The sequence below is a fragment of the Bos indicus genome, chromosome 25 (genome assembly GCF_029378745.1).
Source record: "Bos indicus isolate NIAB-ARS_2022 breed Sahiwal x Tharparkar chromosome 25, NIAB-ARS_B.indTharparkar_mat_pri_1.0, whole genome shotgun sequence".
In the NCBI taxonomy this organism is placed as follows: Eukaryota; Metazoa; Chordata; class Mammalia; order Artiodactyla; family Bovidae; genus Bos; species Bos indicus.
In genome coordinates this window covers 418,391-440,063 of record NC_091784.1, presented here as the reverse complement: position 1 = coordinate 440,063, position 21,673 = coordinate 418,391, and the positions used below count along the sequence as shown (strand labels likewise).

Below are 21,673 nucleotides of genomic sequence, written 5' to 3'. Positions count from 1 at the left end.
AGCCAAAGGAGCCCCAGATGGAGACGGGACTGCCGGTCGTCGGGTGTCCTGGAAGCCGAATGCGAATGCGGAGGGCCTCGCAGGCCGCGCGGAGGCAACCCAGGTCTGCAACGGGAGTCGGGGCCCCGGCCACCGGCTCCCCCCGCCCCGGGAGGGGCTGGGGTTGGGGGGCGGGATCCAAGAATCTGGACGCGAGGCGGGGGCTAAAGGACCTCTTCTGGTAGGCAGAAAGCCTCAAGCACCCGGGATTCCCAGGTGGTCTCCCATCCAAGGTACTAACCAGGCCCGACCCTGCTTAGACCCTGCTTAGCTTCCGAGATCAGACGAGATCGGGAGCCTTCAGGCTGATACAGCCAGAGATTGAGGTGGTTGGCACGGGGTGCCCTAAGAGCCTTGCGCTTCGCCTCCCTTTCGCTCTGCCCTGCAGGTCGGGCCAACGGGCCGCACCTCTCTTCGGGGGGCGTGCTGTACTTGAGCCGCACGACCCGCGACCGGACTCCAGCCTGCTGACGCCGGCCCGCCCCCCGAACACCGCCAACACCAAACCAGCAAGCACCTGGCCGGGCCCGGGGGCCCGAGGGGCTTCGAGGACCCCCCATTGACCGGGAGGGCATGCGTGCATGCGTGCGTGCGGGGCCTGGGGGCTGGGCTGAGGGGTGCGGAGGTCTCGGCGCCCTCCCACCCCCGGGCACTCCAGACCCGGCCGCGCTCGCTGAGCGGGGCCTCCCCGCATCCCTTTCGCTGCTCAGGCCCGCGCGGCCCCAGAGGTATCGGTCTTCGGGGCCTGCCGCCTCCTAACCCCCGCGGCCCAGGGGCCTCTGAACCTCCTGGGGGCCTAGGCGCAGCGAAACTTGAGTGCCCAACTTGCCCGGCACCTGTCCGGTGCCCAAACCCACTGGAAGCCAGGGAGGCGCAGTCGACTGGAGCGCCTCAGCCCCGCGCCTTCGCACTACCGACGCCCCTCTTTGCCCCCACGCCAAGCCCTCGACCTTCCTGAGAGAGCAGATGAGCCACAGGCAGGCACACAGACAGACACACAGACACTCGCACGAACCCACGCAAAGGGAGACAAGCTGGCCTGTGCAAGCTCCTCAGCCAGAGGCAGAGCACCTGGCAGAGGCCGGGGCCAGACCAACGGGCCGGCGGCCGGCTGTCAGGAGATACAGAGGCAGAAATACATGAAGATTCCGAGACAGACTCCAAGCAGCGAGAGGAGATACACACACACACACACACACACACACACACACACGCACACACACTTGAGTGTGGTCTTTGGAAATACTTCTGTTCGTAGTTGCTGGGTTGAGCCCAACTTTGATACGACACATGGACTGCGGCCTATCAGGCTCCTCTGTCCGTGGCATTTCCCAGGCGAGGATACTGGAGTGGGTTGCCATTTCCTTCTCCGGGGGGATCTTCCCGACCCAGGGATCAAACCCCAGTCTCCCGCGGACGGATGCCTTGCCATCTGAACCAGGACATTGCTAATTCCCTAGGCAAAATACAAAGAATAGAGCTCGTGTTCTACTAAATGCAAAGATGATTTCAGAAACAGAAGCTGTCCTTTGTTGGTATCTTTGAATCTTTATGTAGTTTTCGTTGATTTTTACTCTTAAGGCTACTTGAACAAGGCAAGAGAGAAACCCCAGAATGAAAAGCAGTTGACGTTTTTGAAAGAAACATGTGCAGGTGAAGCTCTCTTCCTTTTTGAGAAATGGTTAAATGCAAAATCTTGATTCAACACATATGACTTTTGTGAACTTTATTTCAAATCTCCATGATGAACCCCTAAGGCATCCAGGAAGAAAGGAGTAGAGTGGCAGACAAAAAGAGCAACCTTTCCCCTTGGTGCCATCTCAACCAGCTGCTTAGTTCCTTCATCTCAAGGACTACCATCTGGGCTTTTCTGGTTTGTCTGATTCTTGTTTTGGGGACCGTTTCTAGTCACAAGGCTGTGAACTGTGTGTGGGGGTGGGGGGCTGTGTGGGGGTGGGGTAAGCCCTTCTTTCCTTTCCACATGAGACCCAGTGGACAATCCAGGCCCTGCCCACTGCATTGTGTGTGCAGCAACAGTATCAACGGTGATGCTTGTTAACAACGCATATTTCTGGAATCCACTCCGTTGGCTAATGACTGTATGTGGTGGTCGTCTGAAACCTAGACCTGGAAGCTTTCTTGATGATTGCAAATGACAGCAAAGTCTGAGGACGTTGGAAAATCTTCACATTTCTGCAAGTGCCACACACCTCCAGAAGAAACCACAAGACTTGCCTGAAATGGTCAAGGTATAAGTATTGGACTAAACGTTGGAAGGTCTCCACCTTTGCTATGGAAGTCAAACGATTTTTCTTTGAAGTGAAAATGGATCATAGTGAACGTTCACGTACTTCTAGAGCATTTGAAAAGCCCTAACTTGTAGAAATCTGCTGTACGAGTTCCTTGAAAGCAAGAACCTATATTTATGGATCTGTATTAATGCCTTATATTTTGCCTTGATTATAGTGTACACATCAACCCAGGAAAGAAAGAATTCAATTGCCAAGTATACAAGGAGATCAAAAGTGCCGAGCCAAGTGACAACTTGAGGCCTCCAAGATCTTTTCTGTCTTTCACACACTAAGTAAATACTGAGCACCTACGATGAGCTAGGAGGCGTGTAATAAATTTCTGGAAATAGAATGCGGAGAGAAGAAGACACAGAGTTCCTGCTTTCACTGAGAGGAATTTAATGATACATCACAGCCAGATCCTTTGAAAACTTATAGTGGGACCTCTTCCCTCACCAAAACCTGGGTGTCAGCAAAGGCTTTTCAGAGTAACAATTGATTTGAGATCCGTAGGTTGAACCTATGTAAACCAGGGTTAAAATGCACGAAGAATTTTACGCGGGGAAAATAGCATCTTGGAAGGCTATGTGACCAGGGAAACTTAGGACATTCTAGAAATGAAAAATGCCCTATGGGACGGAATCCAAAAAGTGCAGAGGGCATTCCAGTGAAAAGACATCAGAGACAAACTTCGGGAACAAGCAATGAAAGGATGTGATCACATATTCAATATGATGGGAAAATCCAAGAGTAGTTGTGGCAGGGAGGTGACAGAATTGCATCTGCATTTCCAAAAGTTCATCTTGCTCCATAACACTAATGATTGGAGCGACTCAACTGCAAATTACAAGGAGGGACCACTTCCTCGAATCCGAATGGTCCTCATTGCAAAGTCTATCAATAACACATGCTAGCGAAGATGTGGACCAAAGGGAACTCTACTCCACATGCAGACTGTGTGGGTGAATTCTCTAAGAAATTACGGGAAGAAGTGCTCCATCTTGTTTATTGCATTGTGTTTAGGGGAACTAATTTGGAATTAGTGGAGCCCATTTCTCAGTATATTATTTCCAAACTGGGCAACTATAATTACAGTCTGATAAGATGGAACTCAAATAACTTCTGAATGTTAATGTATTTTGAAAGAGGAAATAATCTTGCAAGATAAATATAGACAAACAGGAAAAGCATAGTTGTCAATATATTAACCTAGAGATGCTTCAAATATTGTTTAAGAAATATGAAAGTTTCATGGAGTATTTCACATGAAGGAATTACTTCCTCTTAAAAGTCAAAAGGGCTTCCCTGGTGGCTCAGAGGTTAAAGCATCTGCCTGCAATGCAGAAGACCTGGGTTTGATCCCTGAGTCAGAAAGATCCCCTGGAGAAGGAAATGGCAACCCACTCCAGTATTCTTGCCCGGAGAATCCCATGGATGGAGGAGCCTGGTGGTCTACAGTCCACGGGGTCGCAAAGAATCAGATACTACTGAGCAACTTAACTAACTTAAAAGTCAAAAAGGATTATGAGTCCACTCATAAAAATGATTTGTTCTTCAGTTTTATCATGAATTACCTGACTAAAGGATGATTATTTATTGTATTATTCCTTCAAAATTATAGCACATTGTTCACTTTCCAGATTTTTATTTAATTGATATTTATTTAACATTGACTCTGTGCCAGCACTGCAAAACCCACCCACACACCCTACACCAATTTTGTGATTTCATTAGAAACCACTTAATCAAGCAAATTCTATAGTTACCTCTGTTTTACATCCTAAATTGGCACATTATATGTCACCCTACTTAACACTATTAAGATTATCTCTTTTTTAAAAATTCTTGATAAATATAATTCCTTGCTTCCTCACAAAATAATTTAAATTATATAAAAACTGGAACTTTGTCTAATTTATCACTGTATTCTTAGCTCTTAGAAGAATATTAGTACTAGATAGTCAAAGACTCGTATTAAATGAAACTGATTTCAGTGGGTCTCAAAATAACTTGTCTTTAAAAGGCATTGGTGCCATTTAAAGTAGATATTAGGTTTCCATTTTCTCATCAATGATTCGTTTCATTGGTTTTGTCATTTCAGATAACTCTTGAACATCAGATCATGGAAGATAGAAATAATGTTACTGAATTTATCCTCTTAGAACTTTCTATGGACAAGAAAGTCCAGATCCTCTGCTTTTTATTTTTCTTATTCTGTTACCTGGCTATTTGGTTGGGGAATTTGATCATTGTGATTTCTATTACATGCAGTCAGCTAATCACCCAGCCCATGTACTTCTTCCTTAACTGCCTTGCACTCTCAGACCTCTTCTACACCTCCACTGTGACACCCAAACTCCTGACTGACTTACTGATGGAGAAAAAGGCCATTTCCTATAAAAACTGCATGACACAGCTTTTCACCACGCACTTCTTTGAGGGGGGATTGAGGTCTTCACCCTCACAGGGATGGCCCGTGACTGCTATGTGGCCGTCAGCAAACCTCTCCACGACGCCATCACCATGAACAGGCAAAAACGTCACTCAATTCTCATAGCGTCGTGTGCAGGGGGACTTCTTCATTCTCTTGGTCTCTTTCTTCTTGCGATTGTTTGACCTTTCTGTGGCCCCAGTGAAATAGATCACTATTTCCGTGATGCACATCTTTTGTTGAAACTAGCCTGCACTGATACTCACAAAATTGGCTTTTTTGTCATTGCCAATTCTGGCTTGATGGGACTGGTGCTCTTTGTGGTTTTGATGGCCTCCTACACTTTGATTCTGTATAATGTGTGCACATATTCTGCAGAAAGCCACCATAAAGCACTTTCCACCTGTAGTTCCCACATCACAGTCCGTGATCCTCTTTTTCACACCTGTCATCTTTGTTTACATTAGACCTGCCACAACATTACCAGAAGATAAAGTGTTTACGCTCTTCTACACAATTATTGTCCCCATGCTCAACCCGCTTATCTACACACTTAGAAACATGGAGATGAAAAATTCCATAAGAAGAGTTTGGTGCAATAAAAGGTTCTGGGAAGGGAGCTTAATGATCTGAAGGTCATTCGTCTGACGCCAGTGACTGTCTTCTCATCACTCCTCTGTTGCTGATTCTCTCCTGCTAATGGGAAAATCAGTCAGAATGTGTAAAAGCCAAGCCTCCAACAACAGCTTGCCTTCAGTGGTTCCTTCTTTATTTTCCTCTCAATGTGTTTTCCTTGATTTCACTTTTCACTAATAATCCCCTTTGTTTAAAAAAAAAAAAAAAGAAAAGAAAAGAAAACTTTTTACAGAGTAAAAACACACTGAAAAATCTGGAGGGAGAGTGATCCTGCCTGTATTGAAGGCTAAACCTGGGGGAGACTTCGCTCTCAAAATACTTGGCCTCAAGGTATAACAGGTAATAATATGTTAAAAGGTAAAAGACAGTTGAAGAGTCCACCTGCTAATGCAGGAGACACAGGTTCAATCCTTGGGCCAGGAAGATCCTCTGGAGAAGGAAATGGCTACCCACTCCAGTGTTTTTGCCTGGGAAATCCCATGGAGAGAGGAATCTGGTGGGCTATAGCCCATGGGGATGCAAAAACAGCTGGACATGATTCAGCGACTAAACAACAAAAAAAAAGGCAGTTATAGGAAAATAAGAACAATCACATACTGCAAACTCCTTTCAGAACTATATACCTAGCCTCGTATCCTACAACTCTAGATTTCTTTTAATCAAGTACCTAGAGATCTTTTTGTGTGTATTTGTGAACTGCGATTATTTTACTTAAGTGAAAAGAATATATAGATCTAAATACAACATAGTGTAAAGTCCAGCCTCATAGTCTACATGGCAAGTCTTACAGTCTGAAAAGCAAGTCACTGTGTGATCTGTTTGTGAAGTAACATTGTAAGTATTGGGGAAAATATATGTGTTATATATATATATATATATATATATATATATATATATACATACATACATACAAACTCTTGCTATTTTAACTGGGTTTGACATTAAGTATACATGATCAAGGAATAAATAAACTACAACTGACTTTGCTACAAAAAAGAAGAAAATATAAATCCTTTAGTTCCTCAAAATAGATGATTTATCTCAAAGTAAAAGACTTTCACTTCGTATCTAATTTCAAGTGTAGAATAATCCTAAAATAATATTTGACAAAATATAGATCAGACTCAGTGATGGGAATATATATATATTCTGCTGCTGTGCTTAGGTGTTTCTGACTCTGTGGCCACATGGACTGTAGCCCACCAGGCTTCTCTGTCCATGGGGATTCTCCAGGCACAAATATCAGAGTGGGTTGCCATGTTCTCCTCCAGGGGATCTTCTCAAGCCAGGGACTGAACCCAGGTCTCCCATACTGCAGGCAGACTCTTTACCAACTGAGCCATCAGGGAAGCCCAAGTATACTGGAGTGGGTAGCCTATCTCTTCTCCAGGGGATTTTCCTGACCCAGGAATCAACCAGAGGTCTCCTGCATTGCAGATGGATTCTTTACCAGGTGAGCTACCAGGGAAGTCTAATGTGTATACACCCATACCTATAGGATTTTCATGATTTTCTAGTGCAAAGTATACATTTTGTTTGAAATACATTTTTAAGATTGCTGCATTTTCTTATGAAAATGTGCATAGTTTTGGATATAAAATGTAACTATTGATAGTATAGATTTGTATTCTATATAATGAGTTAAACTATATTTAATACTATAGATTTATTTTAGGTAATAGGATATTTTCTAATGTTTCTCTCTCAAATAATGTAATATTTTTTAGAATTAATAGGAAAGATTATGAATTTTAAAGAATCATATTATTAATATGTCATAAAAATGTTGTTAACTGTTCTCCACACAAAGATAGGCCATATTAATATTTGGCTATATTATGTGCGTGTCTCCTTCAGAATTTTCCACAGTTTATTGTGATCCACACAGTCAAAGGCTATGGCATAGTCAAGAAAGCAGAAATAGAAGTTTTTCTGGAACTCTCTTGCTTTTTCGATGATCCAGCAGATGTTGGCAATTTGATTTCTGGTTCCTCTGCCTTTTCTAAAACCAGCTTGAACATCTGGAAGTTCATGGTGCACGTATTGCTGAAGCCTGGCTTGGAGAATTTTGAGCATTACTTTACTAGCAACAAAGATCTGTCTAGTCAAAGCTATAGTTTTTCCAGCAGTCATGTATGGATGTGAGAGTTGTACTCTAAAGAAAGCTGAGGGCCGAAGAATTGATGCATTTGAACTGTGGTGTTGGAGAAGACTCTTGAATGTCCCTTGGACTACAAGGAGATCCAACCAGTCCATCCCAAAGGAGATCAGTCCTGGGTGTTCATTGGAAGGACTGATGTTGAAGCTAAAACTCCAACACTTTGGCCACCTGATGAGAAGACCTGACGCATTTGAAAAGACCCTGATGCTTGGAAAGGTTGAGGGGAGGAGGAGAAGGGGACAACAGAGGATGAGATGGCTGGATGGCATCACTGACTCAATGGACATGGGTTTGGGTGGACTCCGGGAGTTGGTGATGGACAGGGAGGCCTGGTTTGCTGCAGTACATGGGGTCTCAAAGAGTCAGACACGAGTGAGGGACTGAACTGAACTGAATATGTATGTGTCTTATTTTTGTACTTGCAAGATACTTTGCAAATATTATTTTCATATTTTGCTTCATATTTAAATGTCAAAAAAGAATGGTGTTTCAGAATTGTAAATAATAATCTTAAGGAGGCAAAAGTTATCAAAGTAACTGAATGAATATGTAGTAAATAATGTAAATTAACCAAATCTTACTTATTTTCCCAATTGAATTATCTCCTCAAGTGGATCAGTTGTTTGGAGTTACATTTTCATAAAGATCATCCATTCATCTTCCCAGATAGTTGCGAATATCTGGTAATAACTGATATTTTTCAATATCCCCATCTCTGTGTTTGCTTATAGTGTTTAATAGCCTTCCATAGAGACCTCAGTTCTGCCTTCATGTGTAAATTAAGCATAAACCATAATCCATGACCTTCAGCCACGAACTAAGAGTTTAATACCAGATATTTTGGGTGAGGAATTTTTAAAAAAAGATGCTTACAATATATGCCATTCTTATCTCTCTTGTTAATAAGTACAAGTACTAGGAAATAAAGAGGCCAGAATATATTGCTTCATTTCACAGAGACATCATTCATACAAATCTCTCTCTCTCGGAATGAGGCTTAAAATAAGACATTATTCTGCCTGCCTCATTCAGTCTGGATTCATGAGCAGTTCAGGTTGTGGGGTGGTGGTTGCTTTTCGCTAGTAAATCACACTGTATGAGAAAACTCATATACTGATTTTAATTCCTATTGCGTGGGGATTTCTTATGTTATGTCGGTTCAGTTCAGTTCAGTCGCTCAGTCCTGTCCGACTCTTCGTGACCCCATGAATCGCAGCACGCCAGGCCTCCCTGTCCATCACCAACTCCTGGACTTCACTTAGACTCATGTCCATCGAGTCAGTCATGCCATCCAGCCATCTCATCCTCTGTCGTCCCCTTCTCCTCTTGCCCCCAATCCCTCCCAGCATCGGAGTCTTTTCCAAAGAGTCAACTCTTTGCATGAGGTGGCCAAAGTACTGGAGTTTCAGCTTTAGCATCATTCCTTCCAAAGAAATCCCAGGGCTGATCTCCTTCAGAATGGACTGGTTGGATCTCCTTGCAGTCCAAGGGACTCTCAGGAGTCTTCTCCAACACCACAGTTCAAAAGCATCAATTCTTCGGTGCTCAGCCTTCTTCATGGTCCAACTCTCACATCCATACATGACTACAGGAAAAACCATAGCCTTGACTAGACGGACCTTTGTTGGCAAAGTAATGTCTCTGCTTTTGAATATGCTATCTAGGTTGTTCATAACTTTTCTTCCAAGGAGTAAGCGTCTTTTAATTTCATGGCTGCAGTCACCATCTGCAGTGATTTTGGAGCCCCCCAAAATAAAGTCTGATACTGTTTCCACTATTTCCCCATCTATTTCCCATGAAGTGATGGGAGCAGAGGCCGTGATCTTCGTTTTCTGCGTGTCGAGCTTTAAGCCAACTTTTTCACTCTCCACTTTCACTTTCATCAAGAGGCTTTTGAGTTCCTCTTCACTTTCTGCCATAAGGGTGGTGTCATCTGCATATCTGAGGTTACTGATATTATCCCGCAATCTTGATTCCAGCTTGTGTTTCTTCCAGTCCAGCATTTCTCATGATGTACTCTGCATAGAAATTAAATAAGCAGGGTGACAATATACAGCCTTGATGTACTCCTTTTCCTATTTGGAACCAGTCTGTTTTTCCATGTCCAGTTCTAACTGTTGCTTCCTGACCTGCATACAGATTTCTCAAGAGGCAGGTCAGGGGTTCTGGTATTCCCATCTCTTTCAGAATTTTATACAGTTTATTGTGATCCATGCAGTCAAAGGCTTTGGCATAGTCAATAAAGCAGAAATAGATGTTTTTCTGGAACTCTCTTGCTTTTTCCATGATCCAGCAGATGTTGGCAATTTGATCTCTGGTTCCTCTGCCTTTTCTAAAACCAGCTTGAACATCTGGAAGTTCACGGTTCGTGTATTGCTGAAGCCTGGCTTGGAGAATTTTGAGCATTACTTTACTAGCATGTGAGATGAGTGCAATTGTGCGGTAGTTTGAGCATTCTTTAGCATTGCTTTCTTTGGGATTGGAATGAAAACTGACCTTTTCCAGTCCTGTGGCCACTGCTGAGTTTTCCAAATTTGCTGGCATATTCAGTGCAGCACTTTCACAGCATCATCTTTCAGGATTTGAAATAGGTCCTCTGGAATTCCATCACCTCCACTAGCTTTGTTCATTGTGATGCTTTCTAAGGCCCACTTGACTTCACATTCCAGGATGTCTGGCTCGAGGTCAGTGATCACACCGTCGTGATTATCTGGGTCGTGAAGATCTTTTCTGTACAGTTCTTCTATGTATTCTTGCCACCTCTTCTTAATATCTGCTGCTTCTGTTAGGTCCATACCATTTCTGTCCTTTATCGAGCCCATCTTTGCATGAAATGTCCCCTTGGTATCTCTAATTTTCTTGAAGAGATCTCTAGTCTTTCCCATTCTGTTGTTTTCCTCTATTTCTTTCCATTGATCGCTGAGGAAGGCTTGCTTATCTCTCCTTGCTGTTCTTTGGAACTCTGCATTCAGATGCTTATATCTTTCCTTATCTCCTTTGCTTTTCACTTCTCTTCTTTTTACAGCTAAGTCATACAGTGACTCACTTAGTGGCTCAGTCACACACTTGAGAATGTAAGGAACAACACTTCTTGAAACAGGCAATATCGAAAACAATAGCAGTAATAGTAGAATCATAAGAAGTTAAGTCAAGAACTTCTATTAGGTGTAGCCCAGTGACATCTCCATGTCCTCTGACTTAGTTTGCTAAATGACTATAGCTTGCTGTTGATATCCTGGTTGTAGATCCTGAGCATCTGATCTTTATTCAAAGACTGGTTATTGAGATAAGCTTTAGAAACAAACTCAGAATGTCCTTTTTAACAACTTAATTCAACCTCTTAGCAATGTAACATAACCACAAGGAACTATCTAAGGAGTGAGTCTTAGTAAATACAGACCTTAATTAAAAAAACTGGCACTTAATATTCAGTGAAACATAATAGATGCCATAGGCCTGACATCAGTTAGGTGGATTTTTCTTTTAGAGCTCCCCAGTATACGTTGAGATTTCTGTATATGTCGGGAGACAGTCTTTTTATTTACCTGATAAGGCTGTTCAGAACCCAAGTGTCTCCAGTTTCTGGAGGGATGAGGCAGAGAGAAAAAAGGTATAATTTTACCCATAGGAGTAAATCACTAGATTGTTTTAAACGATCAGTAACTCGAGGAGAAGTGCTTCTTTATATCTGAAAACACAGAGTAAAAGTCAACAATATGTCAGACAAAAAGTCGTGAAAATTGTGGTCATATTTAGCAGTCTACTCCATCCCATGCAATTGATCCCTTTGTTCTGCTGTCCTTGCCCAATGACCAAGGACATCAGTGAAAGCAATAGTCTCGAAGAGACTCATGAAGTTTTTGTGAACGTCTGTATGACCTGTCCAGCAAAGTGGGTGCCCTGATCACTGGAGATTGTGGAAAGCACCTTTTAACCATTTTTTTCTATTCTGAGATATTAATCCTGAAGCCAGGAAAGGCATTATCAAATAAAAATGAGGTTTGTCAGGGAGCCAGGAAAAGCCAAGTGGCCATCTTGGACCTCTCATAGCCCCAACTCTTTGGTTTATGGCCATTTTTAATCCATTTTAAATTCCCTGAAGACGTGTTAACTTTTGTAGAAGCAGAATGAGCTTTGTTCATATGTGCTGTAGTCTGTTCTCAAAAGCCACATTCCAAGAAAACTTTGTTCTTTTAATCAGTGAGAGAAAACCAAATTCCAGTTTGGTAACAGCTTATATTCACTGTGAAACAATAGTTATTCACTTAGTCATAGTAACAATAAGACTTCAAAGGCAGTTTAATGTCTTAACAAACTTGTAGCATGCACAAAACTCTTCTTTCACTTGCAACACACCTGGTTACACTTTCTGTATTCATCACTTCATTTGTCCATTTAGAGGACAGCCACCTGTACGTTTAGACTTACTTTGCTTTTCCTTAATAGAATGTAATTCCATTCCTTATTACTTTTTATTGAAAACACACATCTTACTTTTCTTCAGAAACCATGACTTGTACTTTACATCATCATTCTGTAGATTGGTAAGGATAAATCACCCAAAGTTATATCATTTATAAAAGTATCTTCACAATGCCTCTGTTAATTAGATCAATAAACAAACATCAATATCATGTATCAATTCAGTAATGATTATTTCCCAGATCACACAAGCCTCAAATTCATTTACTTTAATTTTCTTGAATTTAGAATTGTTTGATTTGTAAGCACTGACTTCTCTTTAGGCCAATTAATTAGAGCTCATTGAACCACTTAGCCTTTAGCAATTTTTTCCAAGGATGGAGACATACACCGAGACACACACAAATCTGGACAGACAGAAACCTCACAGTTTTCCACCTGAAATTTAAAATGTCTCTTTGTCCCTTTTATTTTCTTGGCTTGAGTTCCAGCTCATGGCTGGAGTCCCAGATAGAGTGGGCTGTGTATCTCAAGGACATGATAAGAGTTAACTCAGGTTTTTCCCCAGGCATGTTTCTGTTTCTCAGGCAGGATCAGAGCTCCCCAAAAGAGTATTTTCACAAGTCAAACTTTTAGTAATTACATGTGCAAAAAGAACCAGTTTTGCAATTTCAAAAAGATTCTATTTTACCTAGTTTTCTCCGGAGTCTAAAGAATACACATGGCCATTCAGGGTTCAAAATGTCATTTCTCCTTCATGTAGTCATAGCTTCATAGCTAAGCTTTAAACCAGAGAGTGCTCAAATTGGCTCTGATGACAGGGGTAGACTGATCGATAAGATGTCCCAGCAGGGATTCTCTCTCTGGGCAGGTGAGGTCTTCTCTTAAAGCAAAGAAACCCCATATATAAGGGATTTTTAGGCCTTGAGGATCAAAATTATCCCAGTTTTTCAAGATATTATTCAAGGGGGGTGGTTCTGGACTGTTAGGCCCCATCTGTAAGAGAGAAAAAAGCAGTGCCCAGTGCCATGGCTTTTTTCTACCAGAGGTGTCTGCCCCTGCTCTAGACGGGGTTGGAGACTGATTTTCCACCTAAGCTTCCTTCCCTGGCCAGAGCTAACCTGTCTCTTACAGGTGAAGGTGTCCTACTCCCAACCCCCCTCGTTCTACCACCCAGGCATGGTGGAGATGCACCAGGGTTAGACCTGATGGCATCCCAGATTGATGTCCAGGTCCTCACCATTAAAACCTTGGTTTGATTTCCCTTTTATTCCGGCACCACCTGGGGTGGAACAGAGTAGTTTTCCGGATGCTTGCCGAGCCAAGACCACTAGGGGAAGCACCCAACTTCTGTGTACCTGCGCACATTCCTCATAACAGTATAAGTGGCAAGTCATAAAGGGATGAACAGAAAACCCAAGACATCCTCCTGAGAGTGGCCACACGAGTCTATTTAATAACAAAGGAGGCGATGGAGGGCCCGCCTGCGAGGAAAAACTAATCCTTCATATTCATGGAGTGCCAACATCATCCTTTTTATTCCTGTCCATCAGACTGTACAAAAAGAATACCTAAGGAGTTGAGACAAGAGCCACTGGAGGGCTTCGTCTGCTCTGCTAAGAGCTAGCGTTACTAAGGGAAGAAGCCCAATGCACTTTCAATCTGCCCAAATCTGGGGTGTGCCAATCTGTGTCCTCAGGAATCTCATGCTCACCAGCAATGCCTCAATCCATATAGTCCAGAGGCATAGCCATGACAAGAACTTGCCTGTGTGTCTGTGGGATCAGGATGGTGATTTCTAGTCTGAGAGATGTCCCTGGAGCTAGAGCTCCAGCTAGCTCCCTAAAGTGCTCCTGTCTGCAGTGTCCTGTAAAACTTGGAGTGGGGGCCTTGCTAGAAAAGCACAATAACAGCATGGATTGCAAGTCCCTTGAAAGTCTACAATCTGGCACACAAGGTTAATAACTTTAATTCCCCAAGCAGATATGAAATGGTCAGAGGGACCAGGAAAAGCTGACTGGGGAAAAGAAATTCAGTCCACATGCTTCTGATTTAGTAAAGTAGCTGCTGCTGCTGCTGCTAAGTTGCTTCAGTCGTGTCTGACTCTGTGAGACCCCAGAGTTGGCAGCCCACCAGGCTCCCCCGCCCCTGGGATTCTCCAAGCAAGAGTACTGTAGTGGATTGCCCTTTCCTTCTCCAATGCAGGAAAGTGAAAAGGGAAAGTGAAGTCACTCAGTCGTGTCCAACTCTTAGCGACCCCATGCACTGCAGCCTACCAGGCTCCTCCGCCCATGGGATTTTCCAGGCAAGAGTACTGGAGTGGGGTGCTATTGCCTTCTCCGTAGTAAAGTAGAGACCACAGTAAAAGAGCAAAAGAATCTCAACTCTGAGTGTTCTTACCTTGTCTTGAAGATCTTGGACAAGCCCCCAAGATGATAACCTAGCAGTCAACGGTGACCGATGCCACTGGATTCATGGTGTCTAAGAAGAAGATATTACTCTGGGGCCAAAGACAGTCTCAGTCACTCAGAGCTTTGTGTATATTTTATTTAAAGTGAAGGTGACAGAAAAAGCTTCTGACACAGACATCAGAAGGGGCTCACTAATTTAAGTGGGGCCATATATACTTCTCAACTAGCCTCTGAGAATAGACAAAAAACATCTCAAGGATGTGAGCGTTTTGCCCACACCCTTTCCTATAACATACATCCAAAGCTCAAAAAGAGGAATGTCCTTGAACCTGAGATACTGCTCCCTACAATGCCTACTTGTCTTAGGCAAAAGAATGTGAAAAAGAAAGCAAGCTTGCCTCCTCCTTAAAGGGGCTTTAGGCTTGGACTCTTTATCAACCTGCTGGGACAGGTAAGTATACAGTTAAACTCAGAAAACTCTAATGTTGTAATGGTGGTGAGTAAAGCATTTGTATAACATACCACTGATAACTCATATAAGTATATCACTTATAAATTCAGTATGAAGGTCAAAAGATAAAATATCAAAATAATGATAACTACAAAATGAAATAATGGAACTATGTTTGAAGAATTAGATGACAGTATGATACGAAGTCAACAAACAGAGAGACGCAATGAAGAGCTACAAATTATTTTTTTTTAAGGAAACTAACATAAATTCTGGATTTGAAAACTAAAATAATTGAAATGAAAAATTGATAGGTTCAACAGCACATTTGAGATGCTAGCAGAAATAATCCATAAACTTGAAGATGAATTCATAGAAATCAATGTAAAAATAAAGAGAAAAAAATGTTGAGGGAAAATGATGTAAGGCATCCATTCATTACACCATCAAGTATGGAAGGAGAGAGACTCTCAGAAAGCAGGGAGAGAAAGGGGAGGGAGTAAAATTACTTGTAGACGGAATGGCTGACCGGCAGGTCAGAGCGAAACGGAGGTGCAGCGCAGGGCTCTTAGGGCGCCGGGCGGCAGCAGCCTCCGTCTAAGGCCATAGCACCCTGAACGCGCCCTATCTCATCTGATCTCGGAAGCTAAGCAGGGTCGGGCCTGGTTAGTACTTGGGTGGGAGACCGCCTGGGCATACCGGGTGCTGTAGGCTCTTTGCCTTCCCTCTCCTTTAGCCCCCGCCCCACGTCCCAACTCTTGGGCTCCCGCAGCCCCAGCCCCTCCTGGGGGTGGGTGGCCAGGGCACCGACTCCCGCTGCAGACCTGGGTTGCCTCCGCGCAGCCCGCGAGCCCCTCTGCATTTGGCTTCCAGGAAACCAGACGACCGTCCCGCGGGTCTCCGTCTGGGGCTCCCTTGGCGTGCCTCAGGCAATCCTGGGGGGCTGCACCAGCTCCAGCCCCAGCCCCAGCCCCAGCCCCACACACCCCCACCCCACCCCCCCATCCTCGCAGGCGAACGCCCGAGCTCGCGCGCACCCGCGCGCACACACAGATATATGTGCACAGACGGTGCATGTATCTTATTCAGTTATACTTTTGGTGGATATATGCCTGGGAGTGGGACTGCTGAATCATATGGTACTTCTAGTTTTAGTTCCTTCAGGAACCTCCATACTCTTTTCCATAGTGGCTCTACCAACTCACATTCCTACTAACGGTGGAGGCGAGCTCCCTTTTCTCCACATCCTCTCCAGCATTTGTTATCTACAGACTTTTCCATGAGGACCATTCTGACTAATGTGAAGTGGAACCTCGTTGTAGTTTGGAGTTGAGTCTGTCCAATCATGAGTGATGTGGAGCAAGATGACCTTTTGAAATGCAGATGCAATTCTATCACCTCCCTGCTCCAACTGCTCTTGTATTTTCCCATCATAGAGAAGATATGACCAAATCCCTTCATTGCTTGGTCCCCACTTTCTTCTCTGATTTCTTTTCACTGGAATGCCCTCTGCACTCTTTTGGTTCCATCCCATAGGGCATTTTTCATTTCTTGAATGTACTAAGGTTCCCTTGTCACGTAGCCTTCCAAGATGCTATTTTACCTGCCTGAAATTCTTCCTGCATCTCAACCCTGGTTTACGTTGGTTCAACCTATGGATCTCAACTCAATTATTAGTCTGAAAAGCCTTCTCTGACACCCAGTTTTTGGTGAGGGAAGAGGCCCCTATAGAAGTTCTCAAAGTATCTGCCTGTTATTTATCATTAGATTAGTCTCAGTGAAAGAAGGAACTGTGTTTCTTCTTCTCTCAGCATTCTATTTCCAGAAACATATTGCATGCCTACTAGCTCATAGTAGGTGCTCAATATTTATTCAGTGTGTGAAAGACAGAAAAGTTCTGCGAAGCCTCAACTTTTCACTTGGCTCAGCACTTTTGATCTCTTTGTATCTTTGTCGATTCAGTTCTTTTCTTTCTTCTGTTGATGTGCACACTATATTCAAGGCACGATCTAAGGCATGACGACATATCAATAAATATAGGTTCTTGCTTTCCAGGAACTCATACATCAGATTTCTGTAATTCAGGGTTTTTTAAATTTAATGCTCTAGAACAATGTGAACTTTTAGTATTATCCATTTTCATTTCAAAGAAAGATCATTTTACTTACATAGCAAAGGTGGAGACCTTCCAACTTTCAGTCCAATACTTATAACTTTACCATTTCAGGCAAGTCTTGTGGTTCCTTCTGGAGGTGTGCGGCTCTTCCAGAAATGTGAAGATCTTCCATAGTCCTCAGACTTTGGTGTGATTTGGAATCATCAAGAAAGTTTCCAGGTATAGGTTCCAGACCACCACCTCAAAGAGTCAGTAGCGAATGGAGTGGATTCCAGCAATATGCATTGTTAACCAGCATCACTGGTGATTCTGTTGCTACAGACTCAATGCAGTGGGCAGGGCCTGGACTGCCCACTGGGTCTGATGTGGAATGGAAAGAAGGGCTTACCCCCTCCACTGTTTCTAGCCCTGTGACTAGAAATGGTCCCCAAACAAAAATCAGACAAACAAGATTATCCCAGATCGTAGTCCATGAGATGAAGGAACTAAGCAGCTGGTTGAGATGGAGCCAAGGGGAAAGGTTGCTCTTTTTTTCTCCACCTCTACTCCTTTCTTCCTTGATGCCTTAGTGATTCATCGTGGAGATTTGAAATAAAGTTAACAAGAGTCATATTTATTGAATAAAGATTTTGCATTGAACCAACTCTAAAAAATGAAGAAAGTTTCACCTGCCACATGTTTCTTTTAAAAAGTCAATTGCTTTTCAACTCTGGGGTTTCTCCATTGCCTTGTTCAAGTAGCCTTAATCGTAAAAAGAAAATAAAACTAAATAAAGATTCAAATATACCAACAAAGGAAAGCTTCCGTTTCTTAAATCATCTTTCCACTTAGTAGAACACTAGCTCTTTTCTTTGTATTTTGACTAGGCAATTCGTTGTATTGTGGCTCAGATGGGAAGGCATCCACTTGCAGGAGACTCAGGTTTGATCCCTGGGTCGGGAAGATCCCCTGGAGAAAGAAATGGCAAACCACTCCAGTATTCTTGACTGGGAAATGCCACGGACAGAGGAGCCTGACTGGCCAGTCCATGGGTAGCATAAAAGTTGGGCACAACTGAGCAACTAAGAACAGAAGTATTTCCAAGGACCACATTCAAGAGATTTGGAACTCTTGCTTGACTCCCTCATGTTGACCATGTTGACTAGGCAGCAGATAGCAGCTGATTCTTCTGTACAATTAACAAAGAATGTGTCATTCTGTTCTATACTTTTCTGTACTGTAGGAAGAGACTGTACAGAGCAGATGTCTGGACTTGTACAGGACTTTTGGTCCGTTAGAGGATTACAGTTGCACCATCAATGCTTGCCAGAGGTGGCAGGAAGGCGGCCCTGAAAGTTTGAGTCCAGACATGTCCAGTGTTTTAGGATATATCAGATGAGTAAGAATGCATTTACCCTTCACTATGTCTCCATAGAAAGTTGCTTTGGGTTTGGAGGTACACACACACACACACACACACACACACACACACACCCTGCTGCCGAGACAGGTCAAGAGCTAGAAACCACAGGTAAGGGAGACGGAGAAAGAGGGAGAGAGAGACAGCAAGAGGACACTCAAGCTTCCCAACCCCCGGCCTCCACACCCTCCCCCCTCCACTCTGGGTATCCACCCGGCCCCAAGTCGACCCGACCCCACCCTCACCCACCGACACACTCACACACACTCTCACACACTCACCCTCTGGCCTGGGGGTGGGGGCTGGGTCTCGCCTTAGGTAGCCAGGCCAAAGGGGCCCTTTGAGACCTTGGCTTCAAGGAAGTCTTGGGGTCCCCACGGGTGACCGCCAGCCCCAGGGCACCGCGTCCAGCCAGGCCCGGCCCAAAGCTGACGCCCCCTCCCTTGGGGAAGCTGCTTCTTCCGCGTGGCCTTCCTCTGAGGTGCGTCACGGGCTGTGCCAGTGTGTCTGTCTCAGATCCGATGCCATCCTCTCTCCCCTGTCTCCTGTTTGCTGTCTCTCTGTCGCTCGCTCTGTGTCTCCCTCTGTCTCTGCCTCCGTGTGTGTGTGTGTGTGTGCGCGCACGCGCACGCGTCTGTCTGTCTGTCTATCTGTATCTCCCTCTCACAGTCCTGGAGTCTATCTCTGAACTTTCATCTCTTTCTGCCTCTGTCTCTCCTGACACCCGGCGGCCCGTCCGTTCCTCTGGCCCCGGCCTCTCACAGGTGCTATGGCTCTGGCTGATGAGGTTGCGACGGCGGGCTGTCGACTGTCTGTGTGTCTGTCCGTGTGCCTGCCTGTCGCTCGTCTGCTCTCGCAGGAAGGTTGTGTGCTTGTCCGGCGGCGTGGGGGAAAGGTGGGGGCCTCGGTAGGGCGAAGGGGCGGGGCTGAGGCGCTCGGGTGGACCGCGCCTCCGTGGCTCCCGGTGGGTTTGGGCACCAGGCAGGTGTCGGGCAGGATGGGCGCTCAGGGCCCTGGCTGGGCTGCGCCTAGGCCCACAGGAGGCTCAGAGGCCCGAGGGCCGTGGGGGTCGGGCGGCGGCGGGGCCGAAATCCAGACACCTCCGGGCCGCGTGGCCCTGGGCAGCGAACGGGATCGAGGGAGGCCCGGCTCGCCGAGCGCGGCCGGGCCTGGAGAGGCCCGGGGTGGAGGGCGCCAAGACCTCCGCGCCCCTCAGCCCACCCCCCCAGGCCCCGTGCGCACGCACGCCTGGCATGCCGCTGGGGGTCCCGGAAGCCCTCCGGGCTGCCGAACCTGGCCAGGCGTTTGCTGGCCGCGGGGTGGCAGTGTTCGGGGGCATGGCGGCATTGGCTGGCGGAGTCTGGTCGCGGGTCGTTCGGCTCAAGTACAGCGCACACCCCCATGGTGAGGTGCGGCCTGCTGGCCCGACCGGCAGGTCAGAGCGAAAGGGAGGCACAGCGCAGGGCTCTTAGGGCGCCCGGCGGCAGCCGCCTCCTTCTACGGCCATACCACCCTGAACGTGCCTGATCTCGTCTGATCTCGAGGGCTCACATTTGATGGTGGTCTTGTCATCTCCTACCTCTTTCTCGTAAAGCTGGCAGCTGAGGGAATGAGGTAAGTGTAAAATTGAATAACAATAGACTGTGTGGAATCTGTGAATGTGGAGCTCTGTGAATCCGTAGGTCTAAGGAGAGACTGGCAGCTGCCGACGTGGAGTATCTGTCCCCATGACCACGTTTACGTCATCAAATGTGCCATTGACCGCCCTCCCCCCACCCCGGGTGGCAGGGACCCCCACGTGGCAGCCCCCAGGCTCGCTCTCTCTGGCTCATCCACCCTCTAGAAGTTTCCCCAGACCCTCAGTAGGAGTGGGCACTGCTGCGGGTGTGCGTTGTGTGTCCTCGTGCCCCATGTGACGTTGCACGACTAACCGCACTCTGTGTTTGCACCCTTCCTCCCGCGCTCATGGGACCAGGCAGCGTCGCGGGAACGCAGGGGCTGGATTCTGCTACAGTCAGGACTTGCTCCTGATGTGCTTCGGGGTGAGTACAGGCCGGCCTGGTCCTGCGGGGGCACGGAGCCCACGCCCCAGGGAGTGGAGGGTCAGTGGGTCTCTGGAGGTTAGCCTGGGAGAACCCTCACAGCAGAGAACGTGACCTTGGCGCCCCACTGCCGCCGGAGTGGTCAGAGCATGGCCAAGGCCCCTCGCATAGGGACGCATGGGTATCCCTCCCACAGCGGCAGTGCTGCCGGCCACGCCCTGCGTGCACGTTCTCGGAGGGAACAGGGCCCAGAGAGTCAGGGTTCACGAGACTGCCCTGCCCTGGGCCTCTCCGTACGGAGGCCAGCGTTTCACACGGAGGTGCACCGGCATCTGGGGCTCGGCTGCTGCTAAGGGGCCACCCTCCCTTGCAGGTGCTACTCTGGGTGGGCCTCTGGTGGGTCCGGCCCTGGGGCCCAGCCCTGCTCGAGCAACTCTGAGGGCAGGAGGCTGTCTGCTCTGTCCTGTTCACATCTCAGCTAGAAAGCTGGATTGGGCTTTTGAGGTTTTTTTTACCAGCAGCTTTTAGCTATATGTCAGAATAAAGTCAGCCACAGAGTTCTCTCCTTGATCTGCTTGGCCCTCCATGTTTCTCTGAATTCTCAAAGCAGCTGAAGCCCCAAATGGGGTGGGGGTGGGGGTGTCAGGAGGGGCAGGGGCTGGGGCACCAGCTGCCAACCCAGGACTGACTTTTCTGTGTGTGTGTTTCCAGTTTACCTGCACGAATTCTCCAGATGTTTATACAGCATCCAGTATACAACAAAGACTACATTTTGAACTCGATGGAATCTTTACTCTGTTAATACTTGTTACATAGACCCGAAGATATTACAGGGTTTTTAATTAGTGAAAAATTCATGAATACCATAGAGAAAATATTTTAGAATTTAATGTTTCTGATATTTATGTAAACTTATGACTTCATTTATATAATTACTTCCTTTTTCTTGTATATTCAGGCTATGAATATCCTTTCAGATCAATTTCATGTTCTGATACCTGATTTCAGTCTTTCAAATGAATGTACTGTAGTGCTTGTCTGTATAAATCCTATGAACAAACACAGGGCTTTTGTAAATGATGCATTTATTGTAATTATTCTTGTTTAATTTTTCAATGTTAAACCATGAGAGAAGGGGTTTTCCTGCGATTGTAAAATCATCATGACACGGTGTGCTTTATTATCCTTCCAGAATGTAACCAAGCTCTCCAACAATCACTCTGAAATAAGCAAACTTAATTTCAACCAATTGTTGTTGGATGTTAACGACTGGC

General features: G+C 45.5%; 1 protein-coding gene, 1 long non-coding RNA gene and 3 pseudogenes across 3 annotated transcripts in view; 3 read left to right on the top strand and 2 right to left on the bottom strand.

Moving 5' to 3' along the window:
* LOC139179644 (liprin-alpha-1-like) overlaps window positions 1-21,673 on the bottom strand; it is a 304,559-nt gene that overhangs the window by 224,857 nt on the left and 58,029 nt on the right. The window lies entirely within an intron of this gene.
* On the bottom strand, window positions 231-361 carry LOC139179818 (5S ribosomal RNA; annotated as a pseudogene).
* On the top strand, window positions 4,136-6,196 carry LOC139179641 (olfactory receptor 4P4-like; annotated as a pseudogene).
* On the top strand, window positions 6,333-8,317 carry LOC139179611 (uncharacterized). The gene is made up of 2 exons (XR_011563936.1): window positions 6,333-6,850; window positions 7,255-8,317. It is a non-coding gene; the product is annotated as an uncharacterized lncRNA (long non-coding RNA).
* LOC139179810 (5S ribosomal RNA) lies at window positions 15,438-15,556 on the top strand (annotated as a pseudogene).